Genomic DNA, 26,440 nt, shown 5'->3' on the forward strand with positions numbered 1-26,440 from the left:
GCTGTGGGCTGATATTCATAGCCTAGAGAAGGGCCATGGATATTGCCCCCCTGGCTACACATACCTGTTCGCAGCCGCCCCAGAAATGGCGCATCTCACAGTGAGATGCGCCATTTCCGGCACTTAGCCTCTCTCTTCCCACTCCCGTGTAGCGGTGGGATATGCGGTAATAAGGGGTTAATGTCACCTTGCTATTGTAAGGTGATATCAAGCCGGGTTAATGATGGAGAGGCGTCAATATGACACCTATCCATTATTAGTCCTATAGTAGTGAAAGAGTTAAAAAAAGACACAGCCAGAAAAAGTATTTTAATATTCTTAATTTAGCCATACTTACCATACTTCAGCACCTGCAAAAAATGTAAAATAATAAACCATATACTACCTGTCCGCCATAGTCCAATTAATAACGAGGGTCCAATGAAGATCTCCCCTATAGAACAGTGACATCGGGTGATGTCACTGCTCTATAGGACCTTCAGTGACACACTGAAAGGACACAATGGCTCCTGCAGTGCATCGCTGAGAGGTTACCATAGTTCAGAGTCTCACTTTATGGCATTTGCTGCATGGGAACTTTCTCACACAGCAATGCCAAAAATGAGACTAGGGACTATTTTCTCACAGGGGTGTAGGAATACATTGTGAGGAATACATTGTGGAAGGATACCTTCCATCATTATATTCCAGGAGCCCCTGGAGAGCGGTCGCATCAGCTGATGCTGCTGTTCTCCACGGGAGATCGTTGAGGGACACTCGTTTTAATTGGATTTCTGCGGATCAGGGAGTATAGTGTTAGTTTATTATTTTAATACTTTTTACAGGTGACAATGGCTTCGGGGAACAAAGTGACAAGTGATGGTGAATATGTACTCTATGTTATATGTACTGTATGTCTATATGTATCTTGTATGTATGTACTGTATGTATATACTGTATGTGGCATGTTGCATGTGGCATGTTGCATGTCGCATGTTGTCACATGTTGCATGTCGCATTCCGCATGCTGCATGTCGCATGTAATCGCATGTTGCATGTAATCGCATGTCGCATGATGTTGCATGTTGCATGCCACATGCTGCATGTCGTCGCATGTCGCATGTTGCATGTTGTCGCATGGTGCATGTTGTCACATGTCGCATGTTGTCACGTTGCATGTCGCATGCCGTATATCAGGCAGCCACTTTCTGCCACGTTCATAGTGTTGTGTTATACCACTGGGCCAGAGTTGTGGTTCAGCGTCTCCCCCCAAAAGTGAGATAGTAATTCTCACACAGTTTATATTCTGCAGTACTGCTAGTGTGTCATATATCAGGCAGCCACTTTCTGCCACGTTCATAGCGTTGTGTTATACCACTGGGACAGAGTTGTGGTTCAGTGTCTCCCCCCCAAAAATGAGGAAGTCTGGTGGAAGAGGCCGTGGGCGGGGGTTGCCAGCTAGTACTGATGGTGGTGGTGGCGCTGCATCTGGTGGTAGTGGCAAAAGCACAGTAGCACCTAAGGCTGGAGGTGTTGAGCCTGCATCATCGTCTGGCTACACAAGGCCTCGAAGGCTCCCTTACTTGGGAGTAGGAAAACAGCTTTTAAAGCCGGAGCAGCAGGAAAAAGTTTTGTCTTTCCTTGCTGACTCAGCCTCTAGCTCTCCTCTTCCCAAAGTTCAAAATCTAAGAGCAGCCAGTCGTCAGTGGATGCTTCCGGTCCAGAAAAAGACATTTCCTTGTGTCCTTCTCCCAAACCAAAAGTGAAGGATGCGTCAGATGACACTACAGGTTACTCCATGGAGCTCTTTACCCATACCATGCCAGGGTTAGAAAGGGAAATTGTACACTGCCCATTACAAGAAGAATCGGACATGGAGTGCACTGATGCACAGCCACAGCTAGATTATGATGCTGTTCCATTGACTCAGATCATTACATTGACCTCGCAGTTTCCTGAGCCAGAATCTGACCCTGATGAGACTATGGTGCCCTGTCCCGAATGCTATAGCACCGACGGTGACACTGAGGAAGGTGCACATGACATTGTGGAGGAGGAGGTGATAGATGACCCAGTTCTTGACCCAGATTGGCAGCCATTGGGGGAAGAGGGTGCCGCTGGCACTAGCTCACAAGCGGAGGAGGGTTATCCACAGCAACACCAATCTACATCGCAACAGCTGTCATCAGCCAGGCCCGTATCAGGCCCAAAACGTGTGACAAAAACAGTTTTAGGACAGCGTGGCCAACCGCTGAAAGTTGCACAGCATGCAATGCCTGATAAGGAATTCCATAGTAGGAAGAGTGCAGTGTGGCATTTTTTTGACCTAGATCCCAATGATCAGTCTAAAGTGATCTGTAAGAAATGCTCAAAGACCTTTAGCAGAGGGAAGATTCCTCAAAATTTAAATACAACATGCATGCGTAGACATTTAACCAGCATGCACTTGCAAGCCTGGACTAATTACCAAACGTCCTGTACCGTTGGTGCACCTGGTCAGAATGAAGGTAGTCAGCAACACTACATTACTTCCCTCACTGTAAGCCCACCGGTTCGGACACCACCAGCAGCAAATGTGGAGGGATCGTCGCAAGGCCAAAGCAGGCAGGGAATCAGAAGGTTATTGGTAGGAAGCACTGTATGTAGGCCAACATCACCAACTGTTTCTCAATCCGCCATGTCCACCATCACCACCACCACTAGTTCCACCATCTGCAGGTCTCCTGTCCAGCTCACCCTAGAAGAGACTCTCGTGAGGAAAAGAAAGTACTCATCCTCTCATCCGCGTACACAGGGTTTGAACGCCCACATTGCCAGATTAATCTCGTTAGAGATGATGCCCTACCGGTTGGTCGAAAGCAAAGCTTTCAAAGCCCTTATGGCCTACGCAGTACCACCCTATGACCTACCCAGTCACCACATCTTTGCGAGAAAAGCCATCCCAGCCCTCCACCAGCATGTCAAAGACCGCATTGTCCATGCACTGAGGCAGTCTGTCAGTGGAAAGGTGCACCTCACCACAGATGCATGGACCAGTAGGCATGGCCAGGGACGTTACGTGTCCATCACGGCGCACTGGGTTAATGTGGTGGATGCAGGGTCCACAGGGGACAGCCATAGTGGGACAGTTTTGCCTAGCCCACGGTCTAGGAAACAGATGGCAGTAGGCGTTCGACACCCCTCCTCCTCCTCCTCCTCCAGAAGCGACAGCTCGTCCACAGAGCGCAGTCGCCTGGCAACTCCATCCGCAGCTGCCAGTGTTGCACACGAGGTGTCTCATTATGGAACAGCTAGTGGTAAGCATCAGCAGGCTGTGTTGGAAATGAAGTGTTTGGGCGACAACAGACACACCGCGGAAGTACTGGCCGAGTTCTTGCAGCAAGAAAGTGAGTCATGGCTGGGCAGTGCACATCTTGAGGCAGGCAAGGTAGTCAGTGATAACTGAAGGAATTTCATGGCTGCCATAGCCCTTTCACAACTTAAACACACACCTTGCTTGGCTCACACTTTGAACCTGGTGGTGCAGTGCTTCCTGAAAAATTATCCGGAGTTACCAGCCCTGCTCCTGAAGGTGCGAAAACTTTGTTCGCACATCCGCCGGTCGCCCGTACACTCCAGCCGTATGCTGAACCATCAGCGATCGCTAAATCTTCCACAGCAACGCCTAATTATAGATGTTGCAACAAGGTGGAACTCCACACTGCACATGGTTCAGAGGCTGTGTGAACAGAGGCGTGCTGTCATTTATTTGTGGGAGGATACGCATACACAGGCAGGCAGTTGGATGGCAGACATGAAGTTGTCTGGTGTGCAGTGGTCGAAGCTACAAGACCTCTGTCAAGTCCTTCAGTGTTTTGAGGAACGCACATGGCTGGTAAGTGCAGACGACGCCATCATAAGCATGAGCATCCCACTTATGCGTCTGCTGATGCAAAGTTTGACGCACATTAAGGAGCAGGCGTCTGCAGCCGAGGAGGTGGGAAGCCTTGATGACAGTCAGCCATTGTCTGGTCAGGGAACTGTCCAGGACGAGGTGGCGGACGAAGAGGATGAGGAGGAGGATGATGGGGCTGAATATGTATGGGAGGAGGGAGCTTCTCAGGGGGCAATAGAAACTGGTGCCATTGCATGGTCTGGTACAGGTTTCTTGCGGGACACTTGTGATGTAGATTTGCAAGAAAGTGCTCCTCAACCCAGCAGAAGCAGTGAATTGACACCTGGAACATTGGCCCACATGGCTGAGTATGCCTTGCGTATCCTATAAAGGGACCCCCGCATTGTCAAAATGATGACCGATGACGATTACTGGTTGGCCTGCCTACTGGATCCACGCTACAAAGGGAAATTGCGAAATATCATGCCACATGAGAACCTAGAGCAAATATTGGCTACCAAACAAGCAACTCTTGGTTCTGGCATTCCCAGCACACAGCGGCAGTGATGGTTCTCACACGAGCCGTAGGAGGCAACATGGCAGAGGTGCTAGCGGTGCAGAAATCCGAAGTAGCATTGGACAGAGGGGTTTTATGACAAGGTTGTGGAGTCATTTTTCAATGACCGCTGACACGACAGGGACAGCTGCATCGATTCAAAGTGACAGGAGACAGCATTTTTCCAGTATGGTTACAAACTACTTTTCCTCCCTTATCGATGTTCTCCCTCACAGGTCATTCCCCTTTGATTACTGGGCATCTAAACTAGACACCTGGCCTGAATTGGCAGAATATGCATTACAGGAGCTCGCTTGCCCTGCTGCCAGTGTGCTATCAGAAAGAGTCTTCAGTGCTGCTGGTTCAATACTGACCAAAAAAAGGACACGTCTGGCTACCCAAAATGTTGATGATCTAACCTTCATTAAAATGAACCAATCATGGATTTCACATTCTTTTGCCCCATCTTCCCCTGCTGACACATAGCTTTCCTTTAAAAAGGTCTTGCTTTTGGACTCCTCTTACTGACTGCTCCAATTCCTCCATTTGCTGCTGCTGAATGTCCACCATAGGCCATTTTTAACACCTCCCTAAATGGGCTGACTCCCCCCATGGGCCCGTGGTCACCACTTGGCGCAAGCACCCGTGCGAGTGCCGTTTGCCTGGACAGGTGGGTGTGCCCGCTTTTGGCCGACGGCACTGGCACAGGGTCCCTCATCGTACAATTAAGTGTCTCTGGCGGTGGGGGTGCACACCCAATGTCAGACACACCGTCGTAATATGAGGGGCCCTGGGCCAGTACCGCCACCCACGACAGAGTGTCCCCCCCCAAGCTCAAACAGTGCTCCACCGCTGTTTAGTCGGTGCTGTTAAATCCTTCAATGGCACTGCCAATACAAATTGAGAGATGATAGTAAATATATACAGGGACCATGCCCTCCATTTTGACCTGTGAATACTGTGCGCCAACTACCACTATCTGGTACTCAGCAGAGGAACCCACCCCTGTACGTTGCTTTGCCACCTGTTTATTTACGAACATTTTTTTTGCAGACATTTAGCCCGCTTTACTATTTAGGCCAACGTACTGTGTCAGCCACTTATTCCAGTTGTCCTCCACCGAACAAAGCAGTGCCACCAGTTTACTCCTGTTACCAGTTTAGAACTGCATTGAGCCAACTTTTTTATTTTAGGCCTAGTAAGTCTGTCTGTGCCACTCCTAGCAATCGTCCTCCGCTGACCAAACCAGTGCTGCCTGTGTACCCCTGTTACCCATTTTAAACTGCATTGAGCCAACTTTTTTATTTTAGGCCTAGCAAGTCTGTCTGCGCCACTCCTACTAATCGTCCTCCGCTGACCAAAACAATGCTGCCTGTGTACCCGTTACCCATTTTGAACTGCATTGAGCCTACTTTTTTATTTTAGGCCTAGTAAGTCTGTCTGTGCCACTCCTAGCAATCGTCCTCCACTGACCAAACCAGTGCTGCCTGTGTACCCTTGTTACCCATTTTAAACTGCATTGAGCCAACTTTTTTATTTTAGGCCTAGTAAGTCTGTCTGCGCCACTCCTAGCAATCGTCCTCCGCTGACCAAACCAGTGCTGCCTGTGTACCCCTGTTACCCATTTTAAACTGCATTGAGCCAACTTTTTTATTTTAGGCCTAGTAAGTCTGTCTGCGCCACTCCTGCTAATCGTCCTCCGCTGACCAAAACAATGCTGCCTGTGTACCCGTTACCCATTTTGAACTGCATTGAGCCAACTTTTTTATTTTAGGCCTAGTAAGTCTGTCTGCGCCAGTCCTACTAATCGTCCTCCGCTGACCAAAACAATGCTGCCTGTGTACCCGTTACCCATTTTGAACTGCATTGAGCCAACTTTTTTATTTTAGGCCTAGTATGTCTGTCTGCGCCACTCCTAGCAATCGTCCTCTGCCTAACAAAACAATGCTGCCTGTGTACCCCTGTTACCCATTTTTAACTGCATTGCGCCTACTTTTTTATTTTATATGTAATAAAACCTGGCACTCAACTTTTTTGTCTGGAGATATATTTTATTATCAGCAACAAAACATTTCGGTCACAAACTGGACTGTTGTGAATTCTGCTCTTGGGCTCCCTCCGGTGGTTATAAGTGGTAGCACTGCTGTCTCTGGATCGCAGCATTTATCAGGTGTGTTCACTTTTTGTAATTCTGACTGGGCTATTTAGTCTTGCTTGACCCTTTAGTCAGTGCCAGTTGTCCATTGTTCCTGGAGGATTCACATCCCTGCCTGGTCTCTCCTGCTTTGCTGTTCATTTCAACAAAGATAAGTTCTGGCCTTGATTTTTGCTGTCCACATGCTGTGGCCTTATTGTTCAGTTCTTTTCCATGTTTTTGTCTTGTCCAGCTTGGTCTGTATAAGGATTTGTTTAGCCAAGCTGGTATCTCTGGAGATGCAGATATACCCTCCATATCTTTAGTTAGATGTGGAGATTTTGTATTTTCTGTGGTGGATATTTTCTAGTGTTTTAATACTGACCGCATAGTACTCTGTCCTATCCTTTCTATTTAGCTAGAAGTGGCCTCCTTTGCTAAATTCTGATTTCAGTCTGTGTATGTTTTTTCCCTCTCCTCTCACAGTCAATATTTGTGGGGGGCTGTCTATCCTTTGGGGATTTTCTCTGAGGCAAGATAGATTTCTCTTTTCTATCTCTAGGGGTAGTTAGTCCTCCGGCTGTGTCGAGATGTCTAGGGAGTGATAGGTACATTCCACGGCTACTTCTAGTTGCGGTGTTAAGTTCAGGGTCTGCGGTCAGTACGGGTACCACCTTCTCCGGAGTACATCTCATGCTGCTCTTGGGCCACCAGATCATAACACTGGACCTTCATCAGTTACGTGCTATGCAGAATATTTAGAAGAGATGTGCCCGTGTGGGCAGATGATAGTTAGCTTCCATAAAGATGCAGAGTATTAGTCTGTGTAGGGCTGTATGGGCAACACCCGTGTAGGGATGGCGTGACTGACGCGGTGTCCACCGCTAGTCAGACTAGCGGTGGACACCGCGTCAGTCACGCCATCCCTACACGGGTGTTGCCCATACAGACCTACACAGACTAATACTCTGCATCTTTATGGAAGCTAACTATCATCTGCCCACACGGGCACATCTCTTCTAAATACTCTGCATAGCACGTAACTGATGAAGGTCCAGTTTGTGACCAAAACGTTTTGTTGCTGATAATAAAATATATCTCCAGACAAAAAAGTTGAGTGCCAGGTTTTATTACATATGGTTATGGTGTTGGAACCTACCTGAGCAGCACAAGTTTAAAGGCAGTGCACGAGTTTACTTTTTTATTTTAGGCCTACTAAGTCTGTCTGGGCTACTCCAGTCCTGACAATCGTCCTCCGCTTAACAACGCTCTGCAGTTTGTGTACCCCTGTAACCAATTTTAAACTGCATTGAGCAACTTTTTAAATTTAGGCCTACTACCTGAGTCTGTCTGCGCCACTCAATACAGCTGTCCTTCACTGCACAAAGCAGAGCCTCAATTTGCAGCCGATATCACATATTAAAGTGCATTTGGCCTACTAGTTTGGTTGGGCCTACTAACGGTGTCTGCCGCTCCTTGGTATTCTCCTGTGTTTTTCTCCTGAGCTTCAATCTTCAGGCTTTCGGCCTATAGAAATTTTAAAACTGCATTTGGCCTACTGGTTTGGTTGGGCCTACTAACGGTGTCTGCCGCTCCTTGCTGTTCTCCTCCACTGAAGAAAGCAGTGCTGCCTGTTTACTCCTGTTACCAATTTTGAACTGCATTTAGCCTACTTTATTCTTTGGGCCTATATCTGTGTTTCCTCCTCATCCTGCCCATTGCCCAGCCACTGCTAGATGAGTCTGCCGGTACATTGACCCAGACCACTACATTCCCCTTGCACTCTACATAGCCAGTATCTGACCCTGCAGAAAGTCTGGTTCCCCTTCCCGCATACTATACCACCTTACACGGGGACAAAGAGGAAGGTGCAGATGAAAGTGCAGGTTCCTTCAACAGGTGGGGGGCATACTCGTTGGCAATGTCACTGGCACAGGGCCCCTCATAGTACACAAAAGTGTCTCTGCCGGTGGGAGGCGCCCCCGCCGTCAATCACAACGCCGTACTTTGAGGGTCCCTGTGCCAGTGGCAATGCGAACGAGTGTGCCCCCCCTGCTTGCTCGGGATCACAGCACTTGCAAAGTTGAAATACTTACCTCTCCCTGCTGCACCGCCGTGACGTAGTCCGCATTTCCTGGGCCCACGAAAAACTTGAGCCAGCCCTACTCCCCCCACAACTGTTGCCAAATGACCCCCAAATTTTCAATGGCTAACTATTATTATAAGGTAAATTAAGATTGACAAGCTTAAGTAACAAGAATTTATGTTTTTGGCATTAAAATGGGCTCTGTTGGTGTTTTCCTGTCCTCCACTCACTGCCGACTTTGATTCTCCATTGACTTGCATTGGGTTTCGTGTTTCGGTCGGATCCCTGACTTTTCGCAATAATCGGACGATTTGACCCGACCCGACTTTTGACAAAGTCGGGTTTCGTGAAACCCGACTCGATCCTGAAAAAGTAAAAGTCGCTCAACCCTAGTCTGCACTGAACAATCACAGAATCCAGAGGAGGAAAGCATCTGCAACTGATGCCCCAAATTTTTTCATGTTGGATCCAGTGACGGACGATGTAGGATCCGAGCAGAATTCAGCCCCTTGTCACCAGACATTAACCACTGGGGGTGGAGGTGATCTTGATGAGACTCAGATACCAGAGGCATACAAGACCTGTACTGTGGTGTCAAGGCAGGAAGAGAAGGAGGGTGACTCTTATACTGAGGAATGTGAGAACAGAGAGGATGTTGTAGATCACACTTGAACCCAGAGGTACGCAGCTGAGTAGCTCAGCAGAGGAAGTGGAGGAGTGGGAAGATGAGATGTTTAAGTTGTGGCTTCCCACACAGGCATGAAGTGATGCAACCACGACAAGCACTTCATCTTCAACCCTAACAACTGGCTGTTGCCAGCATCGGTCAAAAGTGTGCAGTTCGCAGGGGCGGCAAGGGTTGCCTAGAATGGGCATTTTTTGAGACCGCAAAAGATGATCCAACTCACGTTATCTGCCAAATTAGCAAAAAACCTAAGTAGATGCAAAGATTGCAATAATTTGACAGCTACATGTATGAATTGACACATGCACGAACAACATGCCTTAGTGCGAGAATCTCACTGCGCTAAAATGTGGACTAGCAGGCATCGACAACCACTTGCTGTCCCATCAACCACATCTGCTTCTACTTTCTCCTCTGTTACTGTGCCAAGTGCTCTAACACAGATCGGCAGAAACTCCACTTGTTAACCCCCCCATAGTCAGGGTGTCTATAAGCCTGTTAGCTGTTATGGAGGTGGACATGACTGCTGCTTTTCTGTCACCTAGCGCAAAACATTTTTCTTAATCAACCAGAACAATTCTGCCTGCACCTCACTAACAGTCCAGCAGTTTGTTCTGTTCTCCATGCTCCACCCTCTCTCAGCACAGCAGCCAGCCCACGGTCCCTCAGTTATGGTCACAAAAAACAATGTTTCCTCCTACATATGTCAAAGCTAAAAGCTTGAACTCCACCATATCCAATCTGTTAGTCATGGAAATGCCTTTCCGCCTGGTGGATACAGACAGTTTCAGAAGGTTGATGGCCGTCAAAGTCACCAAGTACCAGTTGCTCAGTCACTATTACTTCTCTAAGAAAGTTGTGCCTGTGCTAGAGCAGCATGTCGCAGACAACATCAGACATTCCCTGAAAAAAATCTTTGTCTACCAGGGTGCATTTCAACACTGTCACCTGGATGAGAAAACATGAGCAGGGGCATTAGATCTCCATGACTGGGCACTGGATGACTCTGGTGGCTGTGGGGGCAGGTGGTCAAGGGACTGCTCCACACGTCTTTAAATCAACAAGGCTTCCTTGACAGACCTATGTATCTAACAGTTCCTCCATTGTTTCTGCTTCCTCCACCTCCTTTAGGGTCTCCATCTGTGCCCACAACCTCTTCAATAATCAGACACATGTTCCAATAATGCAGATAGAATCTCACCCACCTCAGTACTGCGCAGCCATGGCTCACCGCAATCAGGAAGTGTTTAAATTAATATGCCTTGGAGATCGTTGTCACACAGTTCAAGAGTAGTGGACAGGTATCCAGGCTGAGTGAGAGCAATGGCTGACTCGACTAATCTGGAGCGAGGGAAGGTCATGTGCGATAGTAGTGCAATTCTGGTGGCGGCCCTACAACAGGGCCACATCATACATGTGTCTTGCATGACTCACATTCATAACCTCGTGGTACAGCAATTTCTCAGCCACTATCCTGGCCTGGATGCACTGCTGCAGAAACCACGGTCACTATGTGCTCACATTTCCAATGATTGCACCCTGCAGATCATCGACTTGCATCGCTACAGAGGTTTTTCAGCCTGCTGGTTAACCATTTGATTTGCGATGTTCCGACATGGTGGAATTCCACTCTGCACATTTTGCAGCGACTGCCTACACAGTACGGAAGTGGTACAAATCTTGCCTGGCCTGCGGAGTGGGCACAGACGAAGAATCTTTGCACCCTTCTGAACAGTTTTGAAATGGCTACTAAGATAAGATGATTAGTGCTGACGATGGCGTTATCAGCATCACTATTCCAGTCATCTACATTCTGGAGCACACTTTGAATAGTCAGATTGAGGAGGTGTTGCTCCCAGAGGAAAAGGTGGAAGCAGAGGAGGATGTGGAAGGGATAACAATATCTCAAATTTCCAAACTGTCACCACACAGGCAGATGCCGTGGGAGTGTGGCTTACAGAGATCGAGGGGGGCTCATGGTAGCAGACAAACTTTTAGTGAAGGTACAGGAGCTGAGGAACAAATGGAGGAGAACGAGGTGATGGACGCACAACATTCAGGAGAGTAAGTGGATAATAATCCCCTCTCTGTTTTCTGTGGTAGGCGGGAAATGATGGAGGAAGCAATGTTTGAGTGGTACCCTGCCAACAACACACCATGGACTTGGACCTCATGGAAGTGGCCAACACATGAGCATCTTCTTGCTGCACTTTCTTCAACATGATGCCTGTATTCTTAGGGTTTAGAAATAGAGCTGACTACTGGGTTACCACTTAGATCCACGGTACAAGAGTAAATTAAGCCAGATGCTTCCCTCCCCGCTGGAAAAGGATGTGCCCATAGTGGAGTATTGAAACACGTTTGCAGACAATCTTAAAAGTGAGGCACACAGACAGCAGTGAGGCACACAATGTGCATCTCAATTCTAATCGTCCAACCCCGGGAATGTTCAGGCATCATCGCAAAAACATGAGCAGCGGAACAGAGTATAAGTCTGACAATTTTTGAACAACTGGAGATAATGATGCAGGAGTATGTGGTACTCAATATCAATGCCATAAGGGGGAGTTTGGACCCTTTTGCATTTTGGTCTTCAAGAATGGGAAAGTGGCTTGAGCTCGCCCATCACACCTTGGAGGTTTTGTCTCTCAGAACGTGTCTTCAGTACTGCTGGTGGTGTCCTGATGGATAAGCGCATCCAGCTGTCCCCTGAAAGTGTAGACCACCTAACTTTCATCAAAATGAACAAGTCATGGATCTCCAATGACTTTTGCACCACAATCGAAGACTGGTCAGACTAGGCGATAATGTAGTTTCTAGTGTCATGCATTGATCTCACATTATTGCAGTCTGGGCCACCTTTGTGCTGTCTTCATTGCCTGTTGTTGCTACTGCTGCTGATGTTACACACAATTTTTTGAAATGTGGAGACTCTAATTTGGGGTCTCTATCTTGCTTGTGGTGGATGGTGTGTCAGAGGCCTATTATAATACTAGATGGTGGCCCGATTCTAACGCATCGGGTATTCTAGAATATATATATATATAGTTTATTTATGAAGATTTTAGAATAATACATTGAATACACAGGATTCGGCCGGCCGGGCGCGACCAATAAGTGAAGCGTGGTTCAAATCCCGTGCCAATTCGCGGCCGGACTGCGCCTGTTGCTGATTGTTCGCGTCCGGCCACGTAGTATATAGCACAGCCACGTAGTATATTGCACAGCCACATAGTGTATTGCACAGCCACCTAGTGTATTGCACAGCCCACGTAGTGTATTGCACAGCCCACGTAGTATATTGCCCAGCCCACGTAGTATATTGCCTAGCCCGTGTGGTTTATTGCCCAGCCCACGTAGTTTATTGCCCAGCCCATGTAGTATATTGCCCAGCCCACGTAGTATATTGCCCAGCCCACGTAGTATATTGCCCAGCCCACGTAGTATATTGCCCAGCCCACGTAGTATATTGCCCAGCCCATGTAGTATATTGCACAGCCCATGTAGTATATTGCACAGCCCACATAGTATATTGCGGTCCCACGTAGTATATTGCACAGCCCACGTAGTATATTGCACAGCCCACGTAGTATATTGCACAGCCCACGTAGTATATTGCACAGCCCACGTAATATATAGCACAGCCACGTAGTATATTGCACAGCCCACATAGTATATAGCCTTTACCAATGCTCCTCGCGATGCTCTGGTCCCAAGAGTACATTGCTGTCTCGCGAGATGATGACGTAGCGGTGCATGGAGATCGCAATGTATGGAGCGGTAACCGGAGCACCGTGAGGAGCGGGAAAGGTCTGTTCCTGATCCAGGGGGCCGACGGACGGTGAGTATATAACTATTTTTTTTTTTTTTTTTTTTTTAACATTAGATCTTTTTACTATTGATGCTGCATAGGCAGCATCAATAGTAAAAAGTTGGTAACACAGGGTTAATAGCAGCGTTAACGAACTGTGTTACACCGTGGCATAACGCGGTCCGTTAATGCTGCCATTAACCCTGTGTGAGCGCTGACTGGAGGGGAGTATGAAGCGGGCACTGACAGCTGGGGAGTAGGGAGGGACTAATTCTCGGCCGAACTGTGCCCGTCGTTGATTGGTCGCGGCCGCCAGGCAGTGACCAATCAGCGACGCGGGATTTCCAGGACAGACAGACAGAAAGACTGAAGTGACCCTTAGACAATTATATAGTAGATTTCTACTCTGTGGAAATTGATGCCACTTTAGTGGTGTGTGACAATATTTTTTCACAATATGGAGACTCAAAGTTGGGTCTCCATCTGGTGGGTTGCCTGTAGTAGAAGGTGTGTCAGAGGCCTATTATACTGGTTCTACTCTGTGAAAATAGATGCCACTTTAGTGGTGTGTGACAATAATTTTTTGAAATGTGGAGATTCCAAGTTGGGTCTCTGTCTGGTGGGTTGCCTTTGTAATTAGGGCTCCCAGACAGGCAGGCAGGCCTGCACTTACTATCAGTCAACTACCTGTGTTACTTTTCTTATATTTTTCAACTAATAGTACTGTATTAAACTGATGTTTGTGTCATCTGAGTGTGGATGGAAAAAAAAATCAGAGGTGTTGCGTGAGGTATGAGGTCTCCCAACTAAGAATGTTTACACCGCTCCCTTAACCACCATGTCCTCATTGAAATTTCAGGTCAAAGCTGGAAATGCTGGTACTTCCCTGATACCCCATGCATGGCCCATGGTTGACTGCTGCTGTGCCATTTGCAAATTGTGGGTCAATTGAAGCCATTTGTAATTTTGTCTGCACATAATTAAGATGTTTGGGAAGCTTTATGTCACCCCTTAAAGTATTATGTATATGTTTGGTTCGGCCTCCCACTGAATTTAATGAGGTTTTTGGTACGTTTGTCGAACTGTTCGTCGAACATGTTCGGCAAATGTCTAAATGTTCAGCGAACTGAACCTTGAAAGGTTCAATCATCTCTTAACTTGATTTCCTGAACTAGTAATGGATATTGGGTGACTACCACTTGTTCCCATTAACATTGTCACCTAGATTTCCCCAGACCATATTTAGCATTACATCTTTGTGTCATATATTCTATTGATCTGTCAGATTAATGAAAATTATGTCAGCTGGGTCATCAGGTAGTCTAATGTATATGATGGACTGTCAGATAACCTTGTCTTCCTGGTCTCTTGGTGGAAATAACTTTTGATCAGCGTGGAATCTTAATATATGGACTGTTATAATGGCACATAGTTTGCCAACATTATACACCGTGTTCCAAATTATTAAGCAAATTGGATTTAAGTGTCATAAAGATTTAATTGTTTTGTTTTTCAAATAAACTCATGGATGGAATTGTGTCTCAGGGCTCCATGGATCACTGAAATCAATCTTAAACACATGTGATAATTAGTTTTCCTGGTGATTCTAATTAAAGGAAAACTACTTAAAAATGAGTTTCCACATTATTAAGCAGGCCACAGTTTTCAAATAACATGGGAAAGAAAAAAGATCTCTCTGCTGCCAAAAAGCATCAAATAGTGCAATGCCTTGGTCAAGGGATGAAAACATTAGATATTTCCCGAAAACTTAAGTGTGATCATCGTACTGTTAAGAGATTTGTGGCTGAATCTGAGCAAAGATGTGTTCGTGCTGATAAAGGCATAATGAGGAAGGTTTCTGCCATGCAAGTTCATTGGATTAAGAGAGCAGTTGCTGAAAAGCCATTACAAACCAGCAAACAGATATTTGAAGCTGCTGGTGCCTCTGGAGTCCCTCGAACCTCAAGGTGTAGGACCCTTCAAAGGCTTACTTTGGTTCATAAACCTACTATTCGGCAACCCCTAAACAGTGTTCACAAGCAGTGGGCCCAGACATACATGAAGACTAATTTGCAAACAGTCTTGTTTACTGATGAGTGTCGAGCAACCCTGGATGGTCCAAATGGATGGAGTAGTGGATATTTGGTGGATGGCCACCATGTCCCAACAAGGCTGCGACGTCAGCAAGGAGGTGGAGGAGTCATGTTTTGGGCCAGAATCATGGGGAAACAGCTGCTAGGGCAATTTAAGGTTCCTGAAGGTGTGAAAATGACCTTTGCAAAGTTTATAGAGTTTCTGACTGACAACTTTCTTCCATGGTGTAAAAAGCAGAAACGTGCCTTCAGGAGCAAAATCATCTTCATGCATGACAATGCACCATCTTATGCTGCAAAGAATACCTCTGAGTCATTGGCTGATATGGGCATAAAAGGAGAAAACTCATGGTGTGTCCACCATCTTCCCCTGACCTCAACCCTGTAGAGAACCTTTGGAGTATCAAGTAAAAGATCTATGAGGGTGGGAGGCAGTTCACATCAAAACAGCAGCTCTAGGAGGCTATTCTGGCTTCATGCAAAGAAATACAAGCAGAAACTCTCCAAATACTCACAAGTTCAATGGATACAAGAATTGTGAAGGTGATATCAAAGAAGGGGTCCTATGTTAACATGTAACTTGTAAACTCAAAAGAAGGGAAGTACACAACCCAAAGTAAAATACAAAATTTATTGATATATTCAGATAAAATTAGAAACCAATATATACATAATATAAAGAAAAGGGGAAGAAAACCCTGAACAGAGTGACCTCCAAGCAACCAATACAATTCAAGCGAAAACACGGGACTGCACACACTATATCAGAAAAGCCATCGAACATAACCGATTACTGTGAAGAGATTAATAATATCATCCCAGTGGGAAAATTATTTTTGACACAAAGTACAGTGTACGCAAAAATAAATAAGCTGTAATTGTGCTAGCACACCCTGTTGCAATGTAGATATCTAATAAGTAGTGTTGAGCGATACCGTCCGATACTTGAAAGTATCGGTATCGGAAAGTATCGGCCGATACCGGCAAAGTATCGGATCTGATCCGATACCGATACCCGATACCAATACAAGTCAATGGGACTCAAGTATCGGAAGGTATCCCTGATGGTTCCCAGGGTCTGAAGGAGAGGAAACTCTCCTTCAGGCCCTGGGATCCATATTAATGTGTAAAATAAAGAATTAAAATAAAAAATATTGATATACTCACCTCTCCGACGCAGCCTGGACCTTACCGCTGTGAACCGGCAGCCTTCTTTGCTTAAAATGAGCGCGTTCAGCACCTTCCATGACGTCACGGCTTCTGATTGGTCGCGTGCCGCTCATGTGACCGCCACACGACCAATTAGAAGCCGTGACGTCATCCCTCAGGTCCTAAATTCCTAGAAGGGAATTTAGGACCTGAGGGATGACGTCGCGGCTTGTGATTGGTCGCGTGGCGGTCACATGAGCGGCACGTGACCAATCAGAAGCCGTGACGTCATGGAAGGTGCTGAACGTGCTCATTTTAAACAAAGAAGGCTGCCGGTTACCAGCGGTGATGTCCAGGGGCCTCCGGACAGGTGAGTATATCAATATTTTTTATTTTAATTCTTTATTTTACACATTCATATGGATCCCAGGGCCTGAAGGAGAGTTTCCTCTCCTTCAGACCCTGGGAACCATACACTGGAAACTTCCGATTCCGATTCCCGATACCACAAAAGTATCGGATCTCGGTATTGGAATTCCGATACTTGTGGTATCGGAATGCTCAACACTACTAATAAGTGTAAACTCATGTAGAGTGCAGATTATTCATGTTAGAATATCATATTGCACCAAAGAAAATAGAAGGCAGATGTGCCTCATAGAAAAAATCCATTAAAGTGCAGGTGCCTAAAGGTGCATAAAGACCATTGCAACAGCAAGGTCACGGCAAAAAAAGGTTGTTTTTTTTTAAGAGAAGTGCTTCCAGTACCTGTATGGATGAAGGTGCTAAGGAGGGATACCCCGATGCACGTTTCACTGTCGCTTCTCCCTGGGGGGGGGGGGGGCTGTTATGGTGTTTTGGAGTTAAATAGCTTTTTTGTTCAGTGAATGTGACCTCCTACTGCTGCAAATTCCACAAATTAGCATTTTCAGTTCTTTAACACATATCAAACGTTTAGAAATTCTATCGTGCCTAATAATTTGGAACAGTGTATTTTGAGTTTTTATTCACTTTGGAGATTATACTGTTATCATTGGGAGGTTTCTTCAATAAAATTCGATGTATACTCTTAACGGGTGGTGACTTTTATTAGACTGACTGTCATTTGCACCGAACATTTAGGAAAATCCGAGAAAAATATAATTTGCATAATAATTTGGAACATGGTGTAAAGTGAAGTTGTAAATGTTAGACTTTCACAAGTTTTGTGTGAAAATGTTTGCATGTGAAAATACTTGATGGAGCTGTATGATTTTTACACTTAGGTTGAGGTACTGGTACTAAGAACTCTGGAGTTACAACCATTCATCCATTCACACTGATGCTTCTACATATGTATTCTCTATATACATTGATCACTATATATTGACTCGTTCTATGGCTGGCAGCATGGGAAAAGAAATGTAAATGAACATGAGTACACTAATACAGTACCTTGCAAAAGTATTCGGCTCTCTGGAAATTTTCAAATTTTTCCCACATATCATGCTTCAAACATAAAGTTACCAAATGTAAATTTTTGGTGAAGAATCAATAAGTGGAACACAATTGTGAAGTTGAACAAAATTTATTGGTTATTTTATATTTTTGTGGAAATTCAAAAACTGAAAAGTGGGGCGTGCAATATTATTCGGCCCCTTTAACTTAATACTTTGCTGTGCCACCTTTTGCTGTCATTACAGCTGCAAGTCGCTTGGGGTATGTCTCTATCAGTTTTGTACATCAAGAGACTGAAATTCTTGTCCATTCTTCCTTGGCAAACAGCTGAAGCTCAGTGAGGTTTGATGGAGATCGTTTGTGAACAGCAGTTTTCAGCTCTTTCCACAGATTCTCGATTAGATTGAGGTCTGGACTTTGACTTGGCCATTCTAACACCTGGATATGTTTATTTGTGAAACATTCCATTAGATTTTGCTTTATGTTTGGGATCATTGTCTTGTTGGAAGACAAATCTCCATCCTAGTTTCCGGCCTTTTGCAGACTCCAACAGGTTTTCTTCAAGAATGGTCCTGTATTTGGCTCCATTCATCTTCCCCTCAATTTTAACCATCTTCCCTGTCCCTGCTGAAGAAAAGCAGGCCCAAACCATGATGATGCCACCACCATGTTTGACACTTTGGATGGTGTGTTCAGGGTGAAGAGCTGTGTTGCCTTAACGCCAAACATATGGTTTGGCATTGTTGCCAAAAAGTTCAATTTTGGTTTCATCTGAGCAGAGCACCTTCTTCCACATGATTGGTGTGTCTCTCAGGTGGCTTGTTGCAAACTTTAAACAACAATTATTATGGATATCTTTGAGAAATGGCTTTCTTCTTGCCACTCTTCCATAAAGGCCAGATTTGTGCAGTGTACAACTGATTATTGTCCTATGGACAGATTGTCCCACCTCAGATGTAGATCTCTGCAGTTCATCCAGAGTTATCATGGGCCTCTTGGCTGCATCTCTGATCAGTCTTCTCCTTGTTTGAGATGAAAGTTTAGAGGGACGGCCGGGTCTTGGTAGATTTGCAGTGGTATGATACTCCTTCCATTTCAATATGATCCCTTGCACAGTGCTCCTTGGGATGTTTAATGTTTTGGAAATCATTTTGTATCCAAATCTGGCTTTAAACTTCTCCACAACAGTATGACGGACTTGCCTGTTGTGTTCCTTGGTCTCCACGATGCTCTCTGTGCTTCAAACAGAACCCTGAGACTATCACAGAGCAGGTGCATTTATACGGAGACTTGATTACACACTGGTGGATTATATTTATCATAATTAGGCATTTAGGACAACACTGGATCATTCAGAGACCCACAATGAACTTTTGGAGTGAGTTTGTTGCACTAAAAGTTAAGGGGCCAAATAATATTGCACGCCCCACTTTTCAGTTTTTGAATTTCCCAAAAAAATTTAAAATAACCAATAAATTTTGTTCAACTTTACAATTGTGTTCCACTTGTTGTTGATTCTTCACCAAAAATTTACATTTGGTATCTTTATTAGTGTTGAGCATTCCGATACCACAAGTATCGGGTATCGGCCGATATTTGCTGTATCGGAATTCCGATACCGAGATCCGATACTTTTGTGATATCGGGAATCGGTATCGGGATCGTTATTAATGTGTAAAATAAAGAATAAAAATAAAAAATATTGATATACTCACCTCTCCTACGCAGCCCGGACGTCATCTAAGGTCTTTCAAGCGCTCATTCTTAGGAACGGAAGCTGCCGGTTACATCTGTAAGGTCCGGGCTGCGTCGGAGAGGTGAGTATATCAATATATTTTTTTTTTATTCTTTATTTTACACATTAATATGGATCCCAGGGCCTGAAGGAGAGTTTCCTCTCCTTCAGGCCCTGGGAACCATACAGGATACCTTCCGATACTTGGTGTCCCATTGACTTGTATTGGTATCGGGTATTGGTATCGGCGATATCCGATACTTTTCGGGTATCGGCCGATACTATCCGATACCGATACTTTCAAGTATCGGACGGTATCGCTCAACACTAATCTTTATGTTTGAAGCATGATATGTGGGAAAAGGTTGAAAAGTTCCCGGGAGCCAAATACTTTCGCAAGGCACCGTAACTGTTCTACATGTTTAAATTGTTTATCCCATTTGAATTTTCCTTTTTCAGATTAGAAAGTAGGGTCAACTTGTTTTCCCCAAAACAATACCACTTTTGACCATGGGCTCTGTCTGGTATTGTAGCTTAGTCATATAATTTAAGCAAAATTAAGGTTCAGACACAGCCATGAACAAGGACGCAGCTACTTGGCTTTTTTCACATCTAATCACTTGCATGGTGCAATCCTGTTGCTGGTTTTTCCATGGAAAATAAAAAAAGAAAACCACTGCACTGATCTCCTCTGGAGCTTCTGATGCTTCTTAGCCTGGCCCTCTACTGGTTTCTGTACAACTTGATCATGTAAGATGACTTTTGTCCCTGCAGCCTGTGACTTCAGTGGGACAAAATGTCATTGCAGGATGCAGAATTGTGCAGATATTGCAGAAGACCTGGGAAAAAATCTATGTAATTGCCAGGGGGTGAAGTCTTTTTCTTTAAAGGGAACCAGTCATGTCCCCAAACGATATCAATCAGCACATGTGGGATAAATCTGCAGGTCTAAAGCTTTCTAAAGTTGCCTGGGCGCCACATTGAAAGCCTGCCTATCAGCAAGGAAATTGACTTTATTCCTTTTAGCAAACTCCAGCTTTTAGGCATAGAGGTGGGCCGGCCCACTTCAGTCAGCACTCAACATAAAGAGATTGGCCGGTGTTAGCCCACCCTAGCACACAGACTGGCAACTGTTTCTGCACTGATATGGTAAGTACTATGTACTAAGCGATGACTGAAGCCACACTGGCAGACCACTATGACTGAAAGCTGAGAGCTTATACTGTAGAAGACATTATGGTGCGTAATGAGGTGTTGGTTGAACTGGGTGGTATTCCACCTACCTCTGGACACATTGGCAATTTTACAAAGACCCAAAATAGTTGGAAACGTCTACCCAACACCATGTTATATTGCTAAATACACAAATAAAATTACAGCTTTATAAGATCTGCAAGTGAGTGTGGTTGAAAGCCGGAGACTGTCAGGAGGAATAAAGTTCACTTCCTCTGGGGAGCTGTGATTTGAATGTGGCGGTTATGCAGGTTTAGAATGCTATTAACCTGTAGTTTTACACCATATCTGCAGGTTAATTACATAGGGGGACATGACAGATTCCCTTTAAACTTTATTAATTTTTTCTTTCAGCATATTCTTTAATTCTTGCATCATGCCAATAGGATTTATTTAAATCTAATCTACTTTACTGTTATAAGGTGCCATGGATTTTATGCTCTTAAAACCAAATCCCTGTGTGAACATTGCCATTATGGGAACATAAGATAGGCTAATGTCTGATTTTTTATGTGATAACCTAGTCACACAAAATAAAGAATTGGATATTTCCTGAAATCATATTCAGTAACTACTTGCTTGATATTCTTAGCTCAGAAACTAACAGCTATTATAATTGAATTCCAAGAGTGAAAACATTTAGTAACATTATATTTTGCTGACCTCTCCCCTCACGCCAGCTATTTATATCTACACAATGTGAATTCAATTAGTTATTTTACTTAGAAAACAAAATTAAAAAGCGAGATAAAACTTAGAACTGGAAATGCAGTTATAAACGCCATCTAGAGATTCATTGAAGATTAATGAACAACCTTAGTTATTAGGACCCCTCAAGCTTCAAGTTCTTCTTTCAAGACACTTACTGTAGGACTCAATGTTATCTCCTTGGGATCTCTTTCTGTACATAGTATGCCATTGCCTAGACACTGGGTGGGCCTCCGAAACAAAACATTTATTTGATATGGAGACAGATAATACAGTTGCCTAGCAATCTCTCAGATTATCTTCAGAATTCATCTCCAAAATGACATTAAAGTGGCTATTCATCAACATCAGCTCAATCAAGAAAAGCTTGTGGAAGGAGGCAACTTCGCTTAATGCTGTGGCTCTCATTCTGTATCCAATATGAAACAGTTATATCCATCAGTTCCTTAGCAGCAGGGGTTCTGGCAGATCGGTGGCTACATGACGTCTACTGCAGTATATCAAATCTACTATTTGAACTATTATTTTTCATAATGAGCTTTCTCGGTTATGAAGTGAATTAAAGTTTTGGGTCTCAATAGTGTCATGTTGGAACATTTATGGACAGTGCTGGACTTGTATTCCAAGGATCCACTAGTAACTTTGACTCTGGGGGCCCACTGCTCAGCTACATGCAAATAAGGCATTATCCTAATTCAAAACTTACCAATTCTTCTATATAATTATTAACTAAGTAGTTTGTTTAACCACTTAGTGACAAAGCCAATTTGGTACTTAGTGACTGAGACAATTTTAACAATTCTGACCACTGTCATTTATGAGGTAATAGCTATGGAATGTTTCAATGGATCCCACTGATTCTGGGCCTGTTTTTCATGACATATTGTACTTCATGTTAGGGGTAAAATTTATTCGATATGACTTGCGTTTATTTATGAAAAAACATAAATTTGGCAAAGTTTTTGAAAATTTTGCAATTTTCAAACTTTTAATTTTTGTGCCCTTAAATCAGAGAGTTATATCACATAAAATAGTTAACAAATAACATTTCTCACATGTTTACTTTACATGAGCACAATTTTGGAAACTTAATTTTTTTATTAGGACATTGTAAGGGTTAACAGTTGACCAGCAATTTCTAATTTTTCCAACAAAATTTACAAAACTATTTTTTCAAACTCATTTGAAGTGAGTTTGGGGGGTCAATATAACAGAAAATACCCAAAAGTTACACCATTCTAAAAACTGCACCACTAAACCACATTCAAGAAGTTTAGTAACCCTTCAGGTGCTTCATGAGAACTAAAGCAATGTGGAAGGAAAAAAAAATGAACATTTTACTTTTTTCACAAAAAAATTACTTTGGAACCAAACTTTTTTATTTTCACAAGGGTATCAGGAGAAAATGGACCAAAAAATTTATTGTGCAATTTCTGCTGACTACGCCGATACCCGTTATATGGGGGAAAGTCACTGTTTGGGCGCATGGGAGGGCTCAGAAGGAGGGAGGAGGGAGCGCTGTTTCACTTTTTGAATGTAAAATTGTCTGGAATCAATGGTGGGCACCATGATGTGTTTGGAGACCCCCTGATGTACTTAAAGAGTGGAAATTCTCCAATTCTAACTCCAACCCTAACACAGCCCTAATCCCAACCCTAACCCAACACACCCTTAACCCTATTCACAACCCTAACCATTACCCTAAGCAGAACCTTAACCCCAACACCACAACCCTAACCCCAGCACAACTCTAACCCCAACCCTAGCACAAACCCTAACCCAACTCTAACCCTAAACCAATAAAAAAAATTTTTTATTGTTTTTATCTAACTAAGGGGGTGATAAAGGAGTCTATCACAGTGATCAAAAGGAACCAATATGAGAAATCTCCTATTGTTGCCGGCTGCCGGCTGGCAGTTCTCGGCATGCGCACTGCGCATGTGCCCGCCATTTTCTTCCCAGGGCACAGGATCAGGGATGCAGGCGGTGTCCTGGAGATATCGGGGGGGCTCTGGGGACATCATTTCTCTCTTCTCTGATGTGCTAGATCATATTAGAGTAGAGAGAAATAAATAGGAAATCTGCCTTTTTTTTAGCCATACCCCAGAGATCTTCTGACACTGGGGCGCTATAACCTTATTTCTCAGTGCCGTTAAAAGGTGTATCGGTGGTAGTTAAATGGTTACTGAATGATGAGATGTTAAGTTTGTCTCTATACAGTGAATCAAGTGTATTGTGTCAGCTACTGCTTTTATAGTGGGATGAGAGGTCCATCCTGCACCGGAATCTACCAGGGGATTTACCTCCTTTCCTGTGGACCAGTCCGAACAAGGTTACGAACATCAGTCTGTAGGTGGCAAGTAAAGAACAATGGGTCTTATGAACAGTTTCCATGACGTCTTATAGGCAGTACATATCCATCACTAGAAAGTAGAATATTAAGCGTTTCTTAATGGTAAAGAGAACACAGATGGCCTCTGTTATTAATGACTCTTTCCCATTGAACACTGGGAAACGCAACAAGCAGTTAAACTGTTAAATGAATTGTCAACTCCATCTCCTTATAGTGTTACATGAAATATAGGTGAATGGAAACCAGACTCCTTTATAACAAAGACAATTGACCTTTACTGAACAAGATACATGAAAGCAGTCAAAAGAAAAATGATTTATTTCCAAATGACGTAGCATTGTTTATATGATAGCAGGAAGAGGCCTGTGAAGATTATGCAGTACGGACGGACAGAGACAGGGAGCTTTTTCTTTCACTGGGAAGAAATGTGAATTCAATGACTGGAACATTACTATATAACATGATTCTCTATTTAACAGGTTACAGTACGAGTATTAGTTCTGCTTGGAAAAAACATTTATGATGTATCTGGAGAATAATCCCTTGACACATCTATTTCTTACATCTTCTATGTGCAGCAAACAGTGAAAGGGTTACTTGGCTGCGTGAGATGACATGCTAACTGTCACACTGGTATTTTCTTAAAGAAACCTTAACTTCATTCTATATTAAACTATACTGTGTAAAAAGCTATAAGTAGTGGCGGCTTTTATTGTGAATGGCAAGTAAAGGGTTTACTAAATACTGGCACAATGTCCTATAGTAGCTAGTAGTTTTCATATCAATTAGCTCCCACTGCATTAAACTTTTATTTATTTTTGTAAATGTGAGGAAGCACATATCCACATCCGCTGAAATAGTTAATATTACATTTGCCAACATCTGAATTATGCAAGTAAGGACGGTTAAGGCTTTTAGTGAATCGTAATTATTCTGGTCTGATGATTCTGGTGACATCACACATGACATCTGAGAGCTGCAGATGAAGTCACAGTGGTGAGCTGCTGGGGCAATGGCAGGAGAAAAGGAGGAGAAAGAGTAAGATTTACAGTCTTAATTATGGTTTGGAGCATTAGTTAATTAGAATTTAGAGACTCCAACATCTCAATCCTTTCGCCTCACTAGGGCCACGTTCACTCGTTGAGTATTTGGTCAGTATTTTACCTCAGCATTTGTAAGCCAAAACCAGGAGACAGTGATAAATACAGAAGTGGTGACGTGTTTCTATTACACTTTTCCTCTGATTGTTCCACTCCTGATTTTGGCTTACAAATACTGAGGTAAAATACTTGACCAAATCCACAACGTGAAAACGTGGCCTAATATAAATAGTTCTGGAGAAACATGAGGACTGTGACACTCCAGTTATTTGTTATCCAGCGTAGTATGATCCTTTTATAAAATGAGTGATGGGTTCCATTAGTTGTCTTAGGACCATACAGATCATCATCATCATACATCACTCCTGAGTCCACAGTTTTATGCCACTATGCTACCTTACATCACTCATGCTATGAATGTATGGTATTGTTCTGTAAGTTGTAATGATGAACACTTTTATATTAAGCGCCACACACGATGGAGCATTAGGGGTCAATGACTCTCTCAACACTGCTCTATGCAGAAGAATAAGCAGCACCCAGACTATAACACCCAGCGATTTCCATGTCATTAACTTCTACACAATCTTATTAAATGGCTATTAATGCTCTTTTATCAAAAGAAAAGATAATCAAGCATAAAATCCCATATAAACATAATTCAAGCTGAATGAGTAGAGTAATCCCTTCTTGATTAACCCTCTCTCCACCAGGGAGCCCCTGTGTCACACAGGTCATCAATCACATTATGGTAAACAGACTGCCATGCCTTTCTTTGCCTTTCCATGTTTCCTTATTTACACGCTTTTCCCATAATAACCTATATTATATGATTGCTTTTCAAATCAGCCATTTTATTCTGCTCATCACTTTTTTTTTAATCTGATGCTACTCGGGTTAACAAGAAATAAATACGTTACCAGATTGCCCACCATTGCTTGGGAAATCTTAATAGTAGATCACCATGTAAATGTGATCAGCAACAGGCTAGGTGTACACACATCTAAAACTCTCCCCCCCTACACATGTACAATCAACTGGTAGTCAGAGAATAAAAAAAGGTAATTATACGCTTACCTTAAGCATAGCGCAGGCATCACTTACGGAAAACCCCTTCAGATATAAGAATCTTCCAATAGGGTAAAGCTTCTTTATTATCCCCCCTTTTTCCTTTGCAGAACGATAGAAAGAATCAGACAGAAGTAATCAGAAAGCAAAAATCAGCCAGAGAAAAGTAGAAAGCAGCGGTGCCACACCTCCGGCAGCTCAGGATTCGGAGGTCCACCGTGTACACATCACTCGTGAGGTTGATCTCATCAAATCCAAATAGAACCTTAGACCCCTTGACGTTGCTGGATTTGGTACCTAAGCTTGGTGAGATGAAGCTGAAGCTGAAAGTCTGCTTCTCTCTCGCTTGCAGCCCTTGTGCTGTAAAACAACAGGGAGATGTGAGCTATGAGGCACACCAGCAAATGAAATCATTAAACACACAACACATCTGACACTG

General features: G+C 43.9%; 1 protein-coding gene across 2 annotated transcripts in view; it reads right to left on the reverse strand.

Moving 5' to 3' along the window:
• Positions 1-26,146, reverse strand: part of KCND3 (potassium voltage-gated channel subfamily D member 3) — a 702,096-nt gene extending 675,950 nt beyond the window's left edge. For both annotated transcript variants that reach the window (XM_077294902.1, XM_077294901.1), the window contains exon 1: positions 26,011-26,146. The gene's annotated coding sequence lies outside the window, so the exon portion shown is untranslated. The remainder of the gene's footprint in view (positions 1-26,010) is intronic.
• Positions 26,147-26,440: the final 294 nt, after the last annotated feature.

The sequence above is a fragment of the Ranitomeya variabilis genome, chromosome 3 (assembly GCF_051348905.1).
Source record: "Ranitomeya variabilis isolate aRanVar5 chromosome 3, aRanVar5.hap1, whole genome shotgun sequence".
Taxonomy (NCBI): Eukaryota; Metazoa; Chordata; class Amphibia; order Anura; family Dendrobatidae; genus Ranitomeya; species Ranitomeya variabilis.